At 37.5% G+C, this 17837-nt stretch overlaps 2 long non-coding RNA genes across 2 annotated transcripts in view; one reads left to right on the forward strand and one right to left on the reverse strand.

The window, feature by feature from the left end:
• Positions 1-17837, forward strand: part of LOC308185117 — a 66215-nt gene that overhangs the window by 1592 nt on the left and 46786 nt on the right. The window lies entirely within an intron of this gene.
• LOC308185116 lies at positions 14951-16971 on the reverse strand. The gene is made up of 3 exons (XR_013943131.1): positions 16834-16971; positions 16211-16401; positions 14951-16034 (listed from the first exon to the last, which is right to left on the reverse strand). It is a non-coding gene; the product is annotated as an uncharacterized lncRNA (long non-coding RNA).

Genomic DNA, 17837 nt, shown 5'->3' on the forward strand with positions numbered 1-17837 from the left:
ATTCTGGAAGGTTCAAACCTTTGCTATCCTATCAGTCTAAAAGGCAGTAAAAAGTGAGAAACTCTTCTTAATGTATCAACTCAAGAGCTAAGGGTCCAAAGGATAACTTTGGAGGTACTAACTGAAAACTGTGGCACCTGAAATGGCAGCTTTGATTCTTGCTTGTTGCAGAATGAGTGTTGCTTAGGGGAGACTTTCATTGACTGTATATTTTTTGATCTGCTTTGAACATCATACTGGTTCTGGAAAGGCTTCTACATGCATGTTCTATGCTTGTTTGTAAATATATGCTATAATGATAAGCAAAGTAAAGAATGATTCTTTCTTTATTCTAAGTAACTTTTTGTTTACTTATTACTACAGTCCATAATTTTATAGTATGAGTGAAATTGAATTAAAATATTAGTGTGTCCATGGATATATTTCTAGAAATTACTAAGTAGTTGTTCACCATGAGTCTGGAGGATCTACATAAAACTAGTACAACATAAGAAAGTGAGAGTAGTAGTTGCAAGCTGTTCTGTATCCCAATAAATTATTTTGGCAGAATAAGAGTTTGCTGCACATGTTGCTTGGAAAATAGTAACCTAAAATTGTGCAGTTGCAGCCCGAAAGTGTTGAAGAGTAGCGCTGTTATTCAGATTATCTGGGGTTGCTGTTTCAGAGGGCTTACACTAAGTTGGATAACATCATGCTTGAGGATTTCTATTAATTGGATTTGTTGATTTAATTCTCAGTCATTATTAATTCATTGATACACTAATTTGATTTCAGCATTGTTCAATTTCAGTTATAGTTGTGTATTCATTAGGATTTCAAGTTGAATACACAGTCCATTTTCACTGAACTACAACAAAGATTTACAACTATGATTTATTCCATTTGTAAGACACTTGAGTTGGCTTCCAAATTCACACTGTTGTCTTTCTCAATTTACTAGTATTTTCACCAAATATTCTAGAATTTCTAGGTACCAAATACTCTAATATTTTTAGGTTAATTTCTTCATTACTTTGCATCTAAACCAAATTAGTTTAGGTGGAAAAGGTCCAAGGTAGGGCCACAAAGATGATCAAGGAACTGGAGCACTTTTCATGTGAGGAGAAGCTGAGAGATTTGGGACTATGCCACCTAGAGGAGGATCAGGGGGGATCTCATTGATGTATGTAAATACTGGAAAGGAGGGTGCAAAGGGAAGGAGCTGGGATTTTTTCAGTGGTGCTCAAGGACAGGGCAAGAGGTAATAGGCAGAAACTGTCACACAAGAAATTCTGTCCAAAGGTGAGGAAACACTTCTTTACTGTGCAGGTGATGGAGCTCAGACACAGGTTGTCCAGAGAGGCTGTGCAATCTCCTTCCTTGGAGATACTCAAAAGCTGTCTGGATGTAGTCCTGGGCAACCTGCTCTGTGTGTCCTTACCAGCAGGATTGGACTAGATGACCTCCAGAGGTCCCTTCCAACCATTCAGTGATTCAGTGAAGTTATAAATAACATGTACTTTATGTTTTTATCTGAGGTTTTAAATATCTTCCAGCTTCATTTGCTTGTCATGTAAGATGTTTATAAGAAGAAGAATCAAAAGTTATCATCTATCCCATTCCATGTGTACTGTTTGACAGCTCACATAACAGTGAAATTAAAGTCTTTGGCTCCAAAACTAAAGAGTTCTTTCTTTTGATCTTTAAGGTACTGATCCTTAGCTGTTAGCAATACCAGGGTTTGTAGCCTCTGAAAGATGAGTCCACGAAGTGGACCACAAAAAAAAAAAAAAAAAAAAAAGTGAGGTCCACAAAGGATAGTGGTCCTTACTGCAACAACAGACTTCAGTAAATGTGGTTTTAGTGCATGCTGTTGTCAATTTAAAAAAAAAAAAAGTAAGTGAAATCTAATTTTAGATAAATGAAATGATGTTGCTTATCCTCCACTCTCTGAATGAGGGTTCTGGGTTGAATCCTTTAGGATCTTAAAGCTTAAGACAATGTTTAAACGAGATACTGGCTTTTGAAGAAAGTAGTACATACATAGGCTGATGTGTTCTGCTGTAGTGTGAGTGCAACAAGACACCAGGCAAAGAGAACTAGGATTGTTTGGAGACAGTATCTACAGCAGAAACTGAGAAGGAGAGAGGAACGTGCTGAGAATTATTTGGGTCATGTAGTGCATGACAGCTAGATAGCAGAAGTTAATAACACCTCTGGAAGCTGCAGAGCTGCTGTGCCTGATTTGCAAGATGAAAAATGTGAAGCGAAGGACACACATTATCAAAGATCCAAAGTGGAACAAACCCCCAGAGTCCACAAGAATGCCAACCAAAGATTTAAAAAAATTATAGGCACAAAGTCAAAAAAAGTTGGCTCAACTTTATGTAGCCTAAATTCCTTCCAAGTCCTCCTGTCTTGTTTTTCCTGCTGGTACCTTCAGGGGCTCTTACCGACATGAAACACAAAGAACAAAGAATTTTGGTCATCTTCCTCTGGACCTTTATTGCTGTGAATGCAATAAATCACAAATGGACAGGGGAAGATGAAAGTGATTGGTGTTTTAGGCATTACTGTTATTTTTGGTATCTTCCTAAACACTATGATGTAATAACTACATAGTTAAAAGCTTGCCAGATGTGCCTGTGGAAGTGGAAAAGCAATCTATTTTCTGTCATATTGATCTTAATGAAAAAAGATAACTAGGGAAGGAGAACATGCCCCAAGAACATCACCATTACTTTATTAGTTAACATTTATATTACCATAAAGATCAATTCCGAAACAGTATTGCAGCTGACCGAGCTTGCAAAAGCCATAATAAACCTGCCTAATATGAAGAGCTTTGTAGTGCATAAAATAAAATAGTACTAGGCAATCATGCTAAATGCTTTGAGCGTTTTGTTGTTCCTTTTTATGTATCCTTATGTAATCCTTAGTAATGAGCAAAACAAGCAAAATGATGGAAACTCCAGAGCTTGGTCTGCAACCCATAAAGGTACTGCCTGAAGATCAAGTTATTTTTCCATCTGAAAGGAAAATGGATAAAGTCTTAACATATGGGGAAAACAAGCAAACAACAAAGACAACAAAGCAAAAAACAAACAAAAAATGCATCAGTCTTTCCTTTGTCTGAAAATTGATGAATCTGACAGATCCAGCCTCTTTTAAGTATTGGAACAAAGTTAAACAAATCCAAAGTATAGATTATAAGAGACAGCATTCAATGTAACTCACATTTCTGTTATAAATTTGGATGCAAAGATTTAACTGACAATACCTAGTGAATTTTATTGCTGCTGCACATGTATTCCATCAAGGGTAAAATTGCACAACGTGGAATGAACCAATCTAACACCCTTTCCAGCAGCAATGATCTGCTAGATGAACTCAGGTGTAATTTCCTCTTGTTATATGTAATCTTCTGAGATATATTCCTTGCTAGTTTATGCTTCAGTAAAGGTGAGCTGTTCTGATCTCATGCTGGTAGACTGTGGGAGAACAACTGCCTCTTCTGGAAAGACAGCTGAAATGTAAGTAAGCCATTAGAAATTGATGGCTTTGTCTTGCATTTTCTTTGCAAAATGTGCTGTTCAATCCATACTGCTGCCACAGTACAGTTTACCATAAGGTACGTGGATGAGAGGGGCAACCAGTTAACTATCTTGGTTAACTCTGCAAAGAGACACTTGTTTTCCCTAGATGAAGAATAGAAAAGATGGATTATAATAGGAGCAGTTGTTTAAAACACATGCCCAGAGTAGCTCACAAGACTAGTACAGTCCTGTCCTCTCTTCCTCATTTTAAAGCCAATTGTACATTTAGGTTATCCTCCATAGTACTTTAGATTTGTCAAATATTTTAAATTCTGTTATACTTTTTTTAACCTTTTTTTTTTTTTTTTTTGAACGTTTGACCTTTCAGCATGTAAATGCTTGTTGACAAGTTAGGTTTCTCTGTGCAGCTCCCTCCCTCCCTCCCTCCCTCCCTCCCTCTCTCTCTCTCGCTCTCTCTCTCTCTCTCTCTCTCTCTCTCCCCTCCTCCCTTCCCCCCAAGTTGCACATCTTGTTTTTCTTTAGCATAAGTAAAAGCAGAAACAATTCCTGTGCTCACAGTCCCAAATCTCAGCTCTTCTGTAAGTTGTCTTCAAGATACTCTGTTCCATGCCCAGGAAAGTAAGCCTCACATGTATAGATTCAATTTCACATTTATCACTGTAGTCAGTATTATCAGGAGAAAAATATATCATGCTAGATTTGACAGCCCTAGACAGTTGAAGCTACTGCAGCTCCATAGCCCAGGTATGATCAGTTGTGGGGCTGAAGGTGCGTTCCCAGCAGACATATGCGTAGAGAGCACATGTATACATGTCTTTACAGTGTGGGTCTCTCCAACAGCTGGGCTCAGACACTTGCACTGCCCAGTAGCTGCCCCTGAATTCCAGTTTCTGTAGCTGCTGGCACCTGGATATACGAGCCCCTGAGGCCACAGCCCCACTCTTCTGGCTGCCACAGACCTTCTCACACATATACATACAAACAAACACACACCTGTGTTGTCAGGGCTGACCAAGACTCCCTTGGTCACCAGTAGCCAACTTCCACAAGGTCTCAGAAAGATCTTGGTAAATTGGAGCACTGGACAATAAAAAACTGTGTGTAATTTAACAAGAACAAATGCTAGATTCTGCAGCCGGGACATTGCTATCCAGGATATGTAGGCTGGGGGACAAGTGGCTGGAGTGCAGTGAGGGATCTGGGGGGTTTGGCTGGTGATAAATACTTATGAGTCAATGATGTGTCCTGGTGGCCAAAAGGGCCAACCATATTGTGGGGTGCATCAAGCTTAGTACAGCTAACCCATCAAGGGAAGCGAGTGTCCCTCAATACTCAGCATTGGTGTGATCTCACCTCAACTACTGTGTGCAGTTTTGGGATAAACAGTATGAGAAGGACATAAAAATACTAGAATGTGTCAGAGGAGAGCAACAAAGATGTTGAAAGGTCTAGAGGGCCTCACTTGGAAGGAGTAGCTGATACTTGATTTGTTTAGCTTAGAGAAGAGGAGACTAAGGATTGACCAGTGCAGGATTAGAACTGAATCGATTTGTGGGTGAAAAGAGTATTGAATGGTCTCCCTAGAAAGCCCCACTGACTTCACTGTCCATCTTTCTATTTTCACTGTGTGCATGACTTTCATTTTCCTAGTTCAAAGGATGTCTCAGTGAAGAACCTATCCCTGAGTCTGATGTTCAGAATTATTTCATGGTCTGCCTCAAAAACAACATCATGTTCCAGAAATGTATGGTACAACATTTAACAAAGTATGTTGGACTCATTGCTAAGATAGATTTTGTATACACAAATTATATATCCTTGGCTACAGCGGCAAAAGTGAAAAACCATCATATTTAAACAGTCTGTTTTTGAAGATGGTCAGAATAAAACATGTAACTCTCCCTCCAAGGAGTCCTTTTAGACTTTATTATGCCTTTTCCTAGATGCAAGCAGAAGAAATGTGGCCTATGAGTATTTTAGTCTTCCTTGATTACCACTAGCTGATATAATTGCAGTCAGAAACACAGAGCTTTATGAACATAATCCTGAGGAGCAGCAGCAAAGGGAGGCCCCTTGCTTTAAAAGGCCCTTAAAATGAACGGTAATAATTTGGAGTCATTAAATCTTTTTTACTATCTTTCTCTCAGATGAAAGCTTTTAAAATCCAGTTCTCTGGAAAATGAATATTCATATAATTGAAATAACAGCCATAACTACCAGGAATTAATTCTGTACATTATCTTTTCCGTTTTGATTTCTTAAAATCAAAATGTAGCAGACTGTCAAAGTCAAGGAACTTGTGTGCTAACTTTTCATTTGGTTAGATCTTTGTTGTGATTAATATGTCTGTCTGCAAAGCCCCCCCCCCCCCTTTTTTTCCTTCTTTTTTCTCTAAAAGCAATGCAAGCAGCACCAAGAATTATGTCTTGTCAGTAAAACCAACAACTTAAATAAGAAGATCAAGTACTTTGCTAAAGTTGAAAATACCATTGTTTCCAAAATGGTATGTCATTTTCTGTTTTGAATCTCCTGCTTAATTTCTTTTTTTTTTTTACCTAATAATAATAATAATAATAATAAAAAGTAGAATGCAGAAATCAGAATAAATGATCACTCATAGCATGGTATGTAATTGTTTGTGAGAAACCTCTTTTAGTTTCTTCCTTCCTTTTCTTGTGACTTGTCATGCAGTGTAACAGCAGAAGCTGCAGAAACCAACAGTTTCTAATTATCTAACCCTGAAAGAGGTCTTCTACAAAATGCATATTCTTCCCTAGACTTCTCACAGATCTTTTTAATGTTCTGAAATTCTTAGAATATACCTTTCCATTGAAGGGCAACAAACCTGAGAGAAATCCTCTACTACAAATCATGGCCTTTGTTGTTGAGAAGGTACTAGAAAAACACATGAAGTACAATCACTGTGAAGAATTTTACCAACTAAAGGGATGAATACATGTATATGTCAGCCACAACACATTTCTGCCTGTGTCAAAGAAGGTTTCACATCATTTCAGATTTGAATATTAGGACTTTGCATTGCAGGATCAACCTCTTCTCAAGACATTAATTAGCTCGTAAGCTCTCTGAAGTCCTTAGGAAAGTAGAATATCAATCCATATTTATTTGTATTCTGAAGACAGATATATGAGAAATATCGTCCCTGTAGAAGATGTTCTTCATGTTCATTCAGACAATATTATGGTAAGGAGAAACTAAGATTATTATTATTTTTTTAATGTTTGTATATTGGAAACAATATTTGACTTGCTTCTTAGTTTCTACAGAAAAAAATAGAGTAGAAAAAAAATTAATTTGAAGATAATATAAAGCTGCTATAAGAGCTTATTAAGCACAAAGGATAAAAGAACTAGTGGAGCTTTAAAAATGGTAATTAAAATAGCTGATGTGTGTCTAATGCATTTTCTGAGTGTCTTCTAGCAGCAGATCATGATAATGTATGTTTAACTTTTTCTTCCATGTTATTGAAATTATTAATGCTCAAACTCCTATCTCAGTAGACTGTCAAGATCCTTATATGATAGCTGTAGTTGGAACATAAAAGCAGCAGTATGCAGTCTGCTGAAAATTCAGTGTGTTAAGGTGCAATAACTGAGACATCAGCCTTTGTTTTAGTGTTCTGTGTAATTAGAAGGAAACACATAAACCATGATCTGACGTGAACAAGCGATGTCTCTGTAGTATACCTCATATGTTTTAGGATCAGCATAATAAACAGGCTAGAGAAGAAGCAGAAATGACTCAGAGATCTGTGCCACTTTTTTGTGTTTCCCAGTGAATTCTGCCTGTCACACTTCTGTGCTTTCAGGTTTGTGATCTATATGGTTGGATGTTACCAAAATCAGAGAGTCTGTTGAGCTTTATACCCTTATTTGTATCTGGTAAACTGTCAAAGTAGTGCAAGAGCATTTGGTGTGTCTGACACTGAAAAAATGATTCAGAGACTAGATTATTGGAATTATACTTACAAAAATATGTACATTTTGTGCAAATGTTGCAGAATTATATGTTAGTGTGCACATGTGGTAATCTGATTCACACATTCTAGAATTTCCATTAAACTTGTACTGTTCTATAAAGAATTCACTGTCTTAGTGGTTTCTTTTCCAAAAGTGATTTCACGGTTGCTAATATGCTCTTCATTTTACTCTCTGTCTAGGGTGTATTGCACTTGCCAATCTGGAATATGTACATTCTCTTCTGGTAGACTGTGTTGTCCAAGGTTTTCTTTAGGCATTTGAGCTGCTTTCCCACAAAATGGAAGAACCCAAGTGTTTTGTCTTCTGGATCATTCTATTCTTACTGCAATGTTTATGTCTACACAGCCATTTTAGTCCTGTTTGTACACCTAGATGTGGCAAATGTTCATAAGTAAGGTGATTCCTCTTCCTTCATGATCTTATCCATTAAGAAATACAAGCTGCTACATTTACTTCCAAAGATTGTCCAGCTCTTTGATCCTTTCAGTCTGCTCATCTATTTGGAGAGGGGAGGTTTGAGTAAAATTCAGCATGTGACAGGAATATAGGAGGATTGTTATTGGCACTTTCACTTTTTTCTTTTTCATTTGCTTTTTTCTTAAAAAAATGAAAAATGTTCATGAGCGGTTAGTGATAGTGCTTGTAAATTTTACACCAGTCTTTGAGCTGCAACAATTCCATTCCTCCACTACTCCAGCATGGACTCAACATTTTAACCATGTGTTGTATATAATTGATCTCTTCTATTTTTATTAGGTTATCAGGAAGACGTGTCAGCAATTTATTGTGAACATAGAAAGCAGAGGAAGGGGTTATTATTACTGTTATATTACCTGCCACCTGGAGAGTCTTAACATATGATAAGGTGTAAAGTTTGGGAACACAGTTGTAATACCTGGTTCCACACCACAACAGAGCTCGTGATAAGTGACTATGAGACAACTCTGTGAAGAACTAGCCTGGGAGAATCTGATCACATTTCCAGCTGCCTTATCTGCACAGAAACTGCCATAGTTACCACAGTGAATGACATTATTTCCATTAACCCCCTACCAGGAAATTCCTCAAGAGAAACTGCAATACAGAATATTTATAAAGTATTTACTCCATAGCTATTTTAAAGGCCAAAATATTTTATTCAGTTTGCATCATTCTTGGATAGAAAGAATCATAAATACATTCACAAACCGAGGTGCCCATACCTTAAAGGGGTAACACTATTGAAAAGTCATAATTGACAGCTAGTGAACGTACAAGAGGCTGAGCTAAGAGACTCTTAAGATTGCTTGAACATTCCTACTCTATGTCTTTGCAAAGCTCTTGGATCAAATGCCAGGAGGAAATTACATGTTGTGCTGCGTCTACTACCACATCTACAAGTTAGATTTCTTCCTTAGAAGTAAAATTCACAATGCTGAGTTAAAGTGACTAAATTCTCTACTGCAATTTGAGCAGATTTAGACACTCCAAAGGCATTCACAGAAGATAGCATACTGAGCAGCAAAATCCTTAATATGTTTAAAAAGAAATAATGAAGTGAATGTGCTCTCTCCTTCTTAGTAGTCTAATAAAAGCACTGTGGAAAGTTCCTCTGTGAGATGGGCTCAGTGACAGAAACTGTGAAACTGTGTCCAGTATTAGGTGTCCATCTCACACAGTTGGGCATGGGCAAATAAATTATTTGCTTTTTAAAAATGAACCAATGACTGCCTATGGATAAAACCCCCTTTTTCAAACGGTGCTCTTATAGTTTGATCTTCTGCTCTGTGCAGAACGGTGGGTGCCTGAGACTGCAGGAATCTGAGCCTGCAGCACCCAAACTAATGCTAGAGAATGAGCTTGAGAGTCTTTGTGTGTCTGTTTGTAGTGATTGTCTGCAGGCATATATGTTTGAGCTGTTATGTGTGCACACATTCTGTAGGAGTCAGGGAGCCCACTGAAATACATGCCACATATGTACCCTTCCCTGCCACCCCAAAAAGGAAGGGGGATTCAAGAAAGAAGAATCATGATTTTAAAACACTAGGACAGGACACCTGGGGAATAGTTACTGCTCTGTCCTGCTTTGAGTGTTACCTATAAAGTTGTCATGGGTTAAAAGCCAGAGGTAATACTGAGAATGGTCCTTAAGGATGCTTCACTCACTGAGGACTATTAAATGTGTGTTGAGACATTCAGGATATCACTTCTGTTTTATAGCAATCTCATTTTTTACTCTCTTGTGTAAATCAAGGCTGATAATCATTCTGTACTACAGAAGAAAGAGTCTGGTTTCACCCACACCAATTTCAACTTTAGCAGGATAAAGCAAGCACTCCATTTCATAACCCCAAAGCTTCCTCTCAGTTTCTATGGATTCTGCTTCCTTTGTATTTTCATACTGCAATCAAGGAATAGCAATACTTATCTGAATTATAAATCAGACTTTTATTCAGTCTAGCCAGCTGTAACAGCTTATCTGTATTACTATAATTAAGGAACTTTATTATCATTGCTTTGTGGAGGCCACCAGGTGCTCTGCTCTCTGTCCTTTGCATGACAAAGGATGCATCCATATAATTTTCTATAAACATTTCTTTAAAGAGGTATTTCCTAATTTTTCCATTCTTGTTTTTTTCTCCCTTTCAGGCAAGTCAAGATGACAGATTGTTTCTCCTACTTTATTTTTCTAATCCATCTACTTTCAATCTTTGTTTCATTCATTTTGACATTTGCTATTCAAAGACTTCAGTTTAGTCTGGAAAATCTCTGTTTTAGAGAATGTAGACCTTCTACATTACTCACTTTCATTTTAATTTCACTGACCCATAACATCATTTGCTTAATCTCCTGTTAACTCCATCAGCTGAAGTACAGAGATCAATTTGGTTAGTAATTTCATTTTCTCCTTGTCTTTAAATTACTGTTTAAACACTTAAATACTGTGTAATGCCCGACTGTAGTCTTTCTCTCAGCCAGAACAAGTACTTAGAACAGCTTCATGCTATCAGCCTATGCATAAAAAGAGGAGATCAGACAGCCATGTGTATTCCTGGGGAGGCTTTAGACACTACAGCTGTTTCAATGACTCTTGCATTTTAGCTGTTTGATCACTCCATCAGATCATATTGTCTTCTCCAAAACTAAAGTGTACTCAAAATTCATCGTTTTCTTTCCCACATTCTTAAGAGAACAATGTAAAGGAAAAGTGCTTGCTGAAAACACCTGCCAGGTATGTTGAAGTCCACCTCCTCTCACACAGAATCGGGAAACTTTGATGATAAGCCACCTCTGCTGAGGTTGTGAAGTGAATTAGATATTTAAAAGCAGTATTGTATAACATGCCGTAATTTAATGCATTATGAATAGTATATATATAACAAATAGGAAATCAGTTGCCAAATGGCTACTGGTACAGATGAGAAGTTCAGCAGTAAAGAAAGCTGGTAAGGGAGGTAAAGATTTAATTTAACACTCCATAGCTAGTTAGGGAGTTTACAATATTCAAGAAGAAATTTGATATTTATTACACTGGAATGGGAAGCTTGATAAGGCTTTTTAAAAATAGGGATCCACCTAATAAATATTTATGAATGAGGATGATTTGATTGTATCTCAGAGTGATATGAATTTTAGTAATTATTAGGGGAGGGTGCTACCTAAAGTCCATCAAGAAAAATATTTTTACATTATGGGGCTGCAGTAACTGACACCTGAGAGTTCAAAAAAAAAAAACAGTAATATAAAAACTTTAAAAAAAAGACTGCTAAAGCTATGCTGACTTTGGAAAAAAAAAAAAAAAAAGGAAACGCAACAAAGGAAGATCTACATAAATAGTGAAAAAAACTGTTGCCAGAATGATTTGGTAAACAGTTTGAAGGATAAAAAATCAATTCAGTTGATAATCCTATATGGAAAATAGATCTTCTCAAACATGTCTAATTTTATTCTTTGATAAATAACACATTTACCTGAGAAAGGTAATGAAGCAGATATATTTAGATGTGGTAAGTTATATGACCATGTAACATGCTGAGTAAAAGCTACAAAACCAATATAGTAAAAACAATATAGCAAATGTTCCAAAAAGTGTACCTTATGGATTGGTTTTTGAGTTATACTTTAATACCTAGACCACACAATAAACGATTAGAGTGTTCCTCTAGCAAAATAACATGAAAGTAAAAACAAGAAAGAAATGAGTCTTGAGGATGAATTGATGAGACTGTTTGGTTCTGACATGTAGCTTTAAAAAAAAAAAATGGATACAGAATGGAAGAGAACTAAGAAATCACTGCAATATTAACATGACAGATTCTCCCTCTTTTGCTGTTTTCTGATCAAAAGGTGCCATCATTTAGGGGGAAACGTGCACCAAGAAAAGCAAATTATTGGTTTGTATACAAACATTGGTTTGTATAGTTGAATCAGACGCAATACAGAGACAACTGATGTTTTGTCCTGGCTTTCAGTGCCATGACTTTAAGGCTGACATACATCAGGCTCTGGTTATTTTTCAGTGTTTCTTAAATCATAGAAATGTAGAATCATAGAATCACAGCATCATAGAATCATAGAATAGTTTGGGTTGGAAAAGACCTTTAAAGATCATCTTGTTCAATCTCCATGCCATGGGCAGGGACAGTTCCCACTAGACCAAGCTGCTCAAAGCCCCATCCAGCCTGGCCTTGAACACCTCCAAGGATGGGGTATCCACAGCTTCTCTGGGCAACCTGTTCCAGGGCCTCACCACCTACCATAGTAAAGAACTTCTTCCTGATATATAATCAAATCTATTTTTGTTGTTGTTGTTATTGTTGTTTTGTTTTGTTTTCTTTAAAGCTATTTCCCCTTGTCCTATCACTACACCCCCTGACAAAGAGTCCCTCCCCAGCTTTCCCGTAGGCTTCCTTTAGGTACTGGATGGCCACTATAAGGTCTCTCTGGAGCCTTCTCTTCTCCAGGCTGTACAGCTCCAACTCCCTGAGCCTGTCTCCATAGGAGAGGTGTTCCAGCCCTCTGATCATCTTTGTGATCATCTTTCCCAGTTCCTCTGGGACTGCTCTAATACATCCATGTCCTTCTTGTGCTGGGGATCCCAGAGCTGAACACAGTGCTCCAGGTGGGGTAAATGGTTCCCAAGTTATGTCAGAGTTAGTCTTACCAGACCACTGTTCTTTCCTTTATAATGACAGAAGTTTGATACCTGTCAGACATGACTTTGGCAAGCTGATATTCCTCCTTAGGCTAACTGTATTCCCAGTATTTTTGTATTGATTTTATTTTTCTATATCTATTCTGCTTTATAAGGTAACAATCGATAAGATGACTTACAGATAACTCACTGCAAGACTAGCAGTAATATTTCTTTTTAAACACACCTGGAAAACACTTTTGCTTAGGAAGTATTGTGCACTCTCTTTCGGTAGGATCGTGCTGTCTGAAGGTGAGGTATCTACCTCTTACTGAGGATTGGCTCTAAAATGAAGAATTGGCTTTTGTAGTTTACTGTTTATACTGCCACTGAAGCCAGAAGATTTTATTTCCTTGGCATATCAGTCCATGTCAGGCATACAAGTCTTCGACAAACCTACTATGACAGAAGATTTTGCTAACTTTCTACTTGGTGAGACACAGTATAAAACTCCTCTGAGGGAAAATGAATAGAGGTTTCTTATATTAGCATTTGCTTTAACACATGCCTTACTACTACTGAAAACACTTGTGTATGGTCATTGCAAAAGTGGACTTTTCAGGGAAGAGTCTCTAGGGGGATAATGGGGTTGTCTAAAATTGTAAGTCGATTCCATCAATTTTTGTGGTTGCTGTTATAAAAAAAGAAGAGCTGTTTGCACACAGAAAAGGCAGTGTTTGAGAGGAAGATAAAGTCTGAAAATCTGTTTTTCGAAAATTTCTGTACTCAGGGAGACTTACAGTAGATAAAACCAATCCTTTTACCACTAATTACGGAAGTATCTCCTTCTATTATCTGGAAATTTAAACACAGTAAAGGACTAACAAAAATGCTAACCTCAGAACAAATGAGAACAATGAAACAATTTATCAAATATTTTTATACAATGTCTTTATGCTAGTAATTACTTTCAAGGGTCAGGAAGACTAAGATATATGACTAATTTTGTTTAGAGGAACATAAGCAAAATATTGCTTAGTATTCCAATAATGCAAAGTACCCTTGTACGATGATTCCTTACAAAGTCTTCATGACTCATTAGCTTCAGATAGCATGAAAACTCTTCAAAATATATTGTCACAGATCAGTATGATCTCAGAGGTCATACTCCCTTTAGTTCAGCTGCTTTACAAATCTTTGTGAGCCCATGTTGTGGACAGGTCAGCACGGCCTGACTTCAGAATGGCACAAACCCCAGGCTTCCCTGGGTGCAAAATTAGGATAGTCTAGACATGGCAGCATCACACCTGTGCTCTGTGGCCCTTTGTGCCTATGAGAGGCATCATCCAGACTTCACAAGCGAAGAAATAGAAAGGTCAGTTTCTCCTAGATTAGCGTTTTATTCAGGACCAGGAGTAATACTTACGAATTACAAGCCAGACCTTAGATATATAATGTCGGTTCAGGTGGTAAGCAATGACTGATATGATTCTGAATATGTGGTCTGCTCCTAATTTCTCATCAGCATATGTTCCCTCTGCCCCTAAAGCCATTTTTTCTCCTTCTGCATTCAGATTCTTACATATTTCTGAAAATTAGTGCTGCCTTTTGCAAGTAGTTTATGCACCTAATCACCTTGGGAGTAATGGTTTTTGAAACCTTTTGAAAATTTGGATTAAGATGCTATTGAAAATATTATTTGTCTTCCTTATCTTACAGTACTTTCTTTTTTTTTTTTCTTTTCATGAATATCAATTGTATTTGATCAATTAGTCAAAGAAAATAATCAGCAGTGACATGTTACTGAGGAAAAAATATCACAAACAGTCAATCCTGCAAAAATGGAAGTAATAATTAGCAATAACAAAAAAAAGTCAATTTCTCCACGAGGCTTAAATGCATCTGATCCATAAACCACTCTGTTAAAACAATGCTGGATAAATGTCAAGTTGATTACATTTTAGTAAAAAGTGTAACTACAATATGATGCTTAATACAACACGATATTATGGTTATTATATTTCTATGTGGGTATTTTCTTTGTTGCATATTCTGCATTTTTATCTCTGCAAAAATTAACAATTTCACACACACACGCACACATGAAAGGAATCTTCCTTAAATTCATGGACCAGATTCACAGTGTTTGCTGCATCATGATTTATGCCAGATGAGAAAGGAGTCCAGAATTTCCCCATTTGTCATCAATTTCCTTATGCCATCAGCCACATACAAGCATTTCTACTTGTATGTACACAGGCACATTGTTTCTCTTGCATTCATGTTGTGTATTGCTATTGAACAGCAGACTTAAACTTTATCAACTACACTTCACATTCAGTATCTGTGTGCTATGTGCCTTTTCTATTAGGGCAGTAGCCAGTTTCTGTATTATTTACTTGATGACATGTGTACAGTCTGCTGAATTACAAATGTTAAAATTAATGCAGATTCTTGGCTTCCTGTTCTTAAGTACTGAAATATTTTATTGCAAAGAAAAAGACCATTTTTAATATAATTTATAGAGGCATCATGCTGAAAGTTGTAACTCATTTCCAAATCCTCCTATCAGAAAGAGTTCTACATACAAAAAAAAAAAAAAAAAAAGGCTAATGAAATCCACGGGTGCATAGACATTGCATCTGAGAACAAATTTTCTTTAAAATCTCACATATTTCTCTAAATGTTTTCCTCTCACTTCAAATTTTCGTGCAGTGCTTCAGGAATATGTACCCTGACAATGCCAATTTTACACATTCCATCTCGTTTTAGCATCAGCCTGTTGTATTTCCTAACTTTCTAGCTTTTGTGTTGACACACATCATTCTACCACAATTATTTACAAATGCCCTTTGTAGAAATGAGAGAGCATGATTCCTTCACTTATTGAACTTCACTAAAGAGCAAGGACGCTTGTTTTTCTGACAGGATCAGGACACACCACGTCAGTGAAAGCTGTATTTTCCATTAAGAGAAAATGAATTGCCATTACCTTTGGCATGTGCTGCTTTTTCCTGTTGTTTTGCTCACTACTTAAATGTCTAAATGAGATATTTTAGTAAAATTCTTGTGTTTCAAAAATGTAGGTGTATTTCAGTGTACTTGCCCAGGGAGGTTGTTGAGTCTCCTTCTCTGGAGATATTCAAGGCCCGTCTGGACACTTACCCGGGCAACCTGCTCTAGAGAACTTGCTTTGACAGGGGGTTTGGACCCGATGATCTCTGGAGGTCCCTTCCGACCCCTACAATTCTGTGATTCTGTGATTCAGTGGGTCTGCCTATCTTATGTCAGAGCAGTATGCAGCCATAAGCTGTATTCGCAGACACATCTTCCTCCCATAAAGGGCTGAGGTGCAGTCCCAATACTGTGGTCCATGATCTGCCCCTAAACAAAACAAAAGTACTTCTGGGTTCCATATCCTATAGTTTTATTGAAAGTCAGGCTACTAGTATAAAACAGGCTGTTCTAGTTTTACATGCAACTCTAGGAAGCCTTCTTTAACTCTCCCCACAGGGCAGTGAGGCCTGAAGCCACTGGCCAAGCACGCTGTGGATATTTACCTGTTTCTTCTCTCTCAGTTCAGGACTTTGGTGGTGATTTCTCCATGGATACCACAGCAGAGCAGAACGTACCCAGGACTTGTAAGATTAAACAAGTTCTAGCATCAGGAGCCAGAAGTGTCTCACTCCAATAAGTCAGGCAGGGATAGTCTGAGGTTTGGCAAGGCTCTCCCGTCTGTTCCTCTCTGTGTCTAAATAATATTTTATATCTATGCTGATCATGAGTTTAGAGGTAGATCTTTGTATATATATATATAAATTATATATATTATATATATATTATTCTATCTCCCATTGTGCTGTTTTAACAGTAGGTTGTTGTTTTGTTGTTGTTTGTTTGTTTGCTTTTTTTATTCCCCCCCCCCCCCTTTTCTTCAGGTCACAATGTATTTGAGAGCTAGACAGTTCACAGCAGTTTGAAATACTTTTTATAATGCTATTCTCAACCATATCACTTATCAATCATTTACCATTCTCTGGCAGATTTTTCTGAACCCTTGTTTATAGCTAAATTCCCAGAGGAACTGCAGTCTCAGGTACACAGATGCCTCTGATCAAAAGGCCACCCCCCCCCCCCCCCAATAAAATAAATAAATAAATAAATAAATACGTATGAAAAGGACCTGCCCAGTTCTAGGATCCAGGCTTCAGACATATTCTCAGATGGTGTTGATATGTAAATGGTCATCAGAAAGACTGATTTGGGCAGCAGTGCAGTATATCGTTTGTTTCCAGCCATTAGTAATGAAGTGCTTTCTCTCTTTGCCACAGATGTTTCAAATGATCATTTGACAATGGTAAAAAGCAACTAAGAAGTATTTGCTGACAGGCACTATAGAGGACTCTAGCCACCAGGTGAAACTACCACAGGGATTCCCAGCAAAAGAGGCCCAGGAGAAGTCAGAAATCTCAACGCTGAACTGCAAAGTGTCATTACAACCTTGCCAAACTCCTGGTATTTCTCCTGATTCCCCGACTTCGGCAAGAGCTACCCTGGCAGCCTTCAGGCACAGGCCCTCTGTCTGGTGGGAGAGGATTTACTTTAGACACAGTAGATCAATTTCCCGGGCTATGTTGCAAAACATCCTCATTTTTCTTACATTTTACAGAACCACACAGAGGTTTGTGTTTCCTGTTCCACAATTTTCTGATACCAGTCATTTCATAGTTGGTTCTACTTCTCTTAGTAGCCTCTATTTCTTATTAATTTGGATTATTTATCCAGAATTTTTGCTGCTATGATTGCTGTGATATATGCTCACTGACCCTTTCTGGCTATTGGGCAGAAAGGTTTCATTTTCTTCCTTCAATTTTCTCGTTTAGCAATCTTTATTCAATAAAGGTATACTTTGACTTAAACTGCACTCTTCTTTTTTTGTGTGTGTGTTTTGTTTTTGTTTTCCTTTCCAACTTTATTTGTGTTATTAACCTACCCTAAGACATAGCAGCATGGCTAGGCAAGAAAAGAATAGCTTGGGACTATTCAGGCCCCAAGGTGGGGGTAGGTGTGAGAATGTTATTCGATATGTTCATTCGAATGATTCGAATGTTATATCGAGTGTTATATCGAATGTTCATTCAATATTGGGCCCATACATGCATGCCTGTTTTAGGGAAAGGGTAAGTG

This window comes from Anser brachyrhynchus (genome assembly GCF_964034855.1).
Source record: "Anser brachyrhynchus genome assembly, chromosome: Z".
NCBI lineage: Eukaryota > Metazoa > Chordata > Aves > Anseriformes > Anatidae > Anser > Anser brachyrhynchus.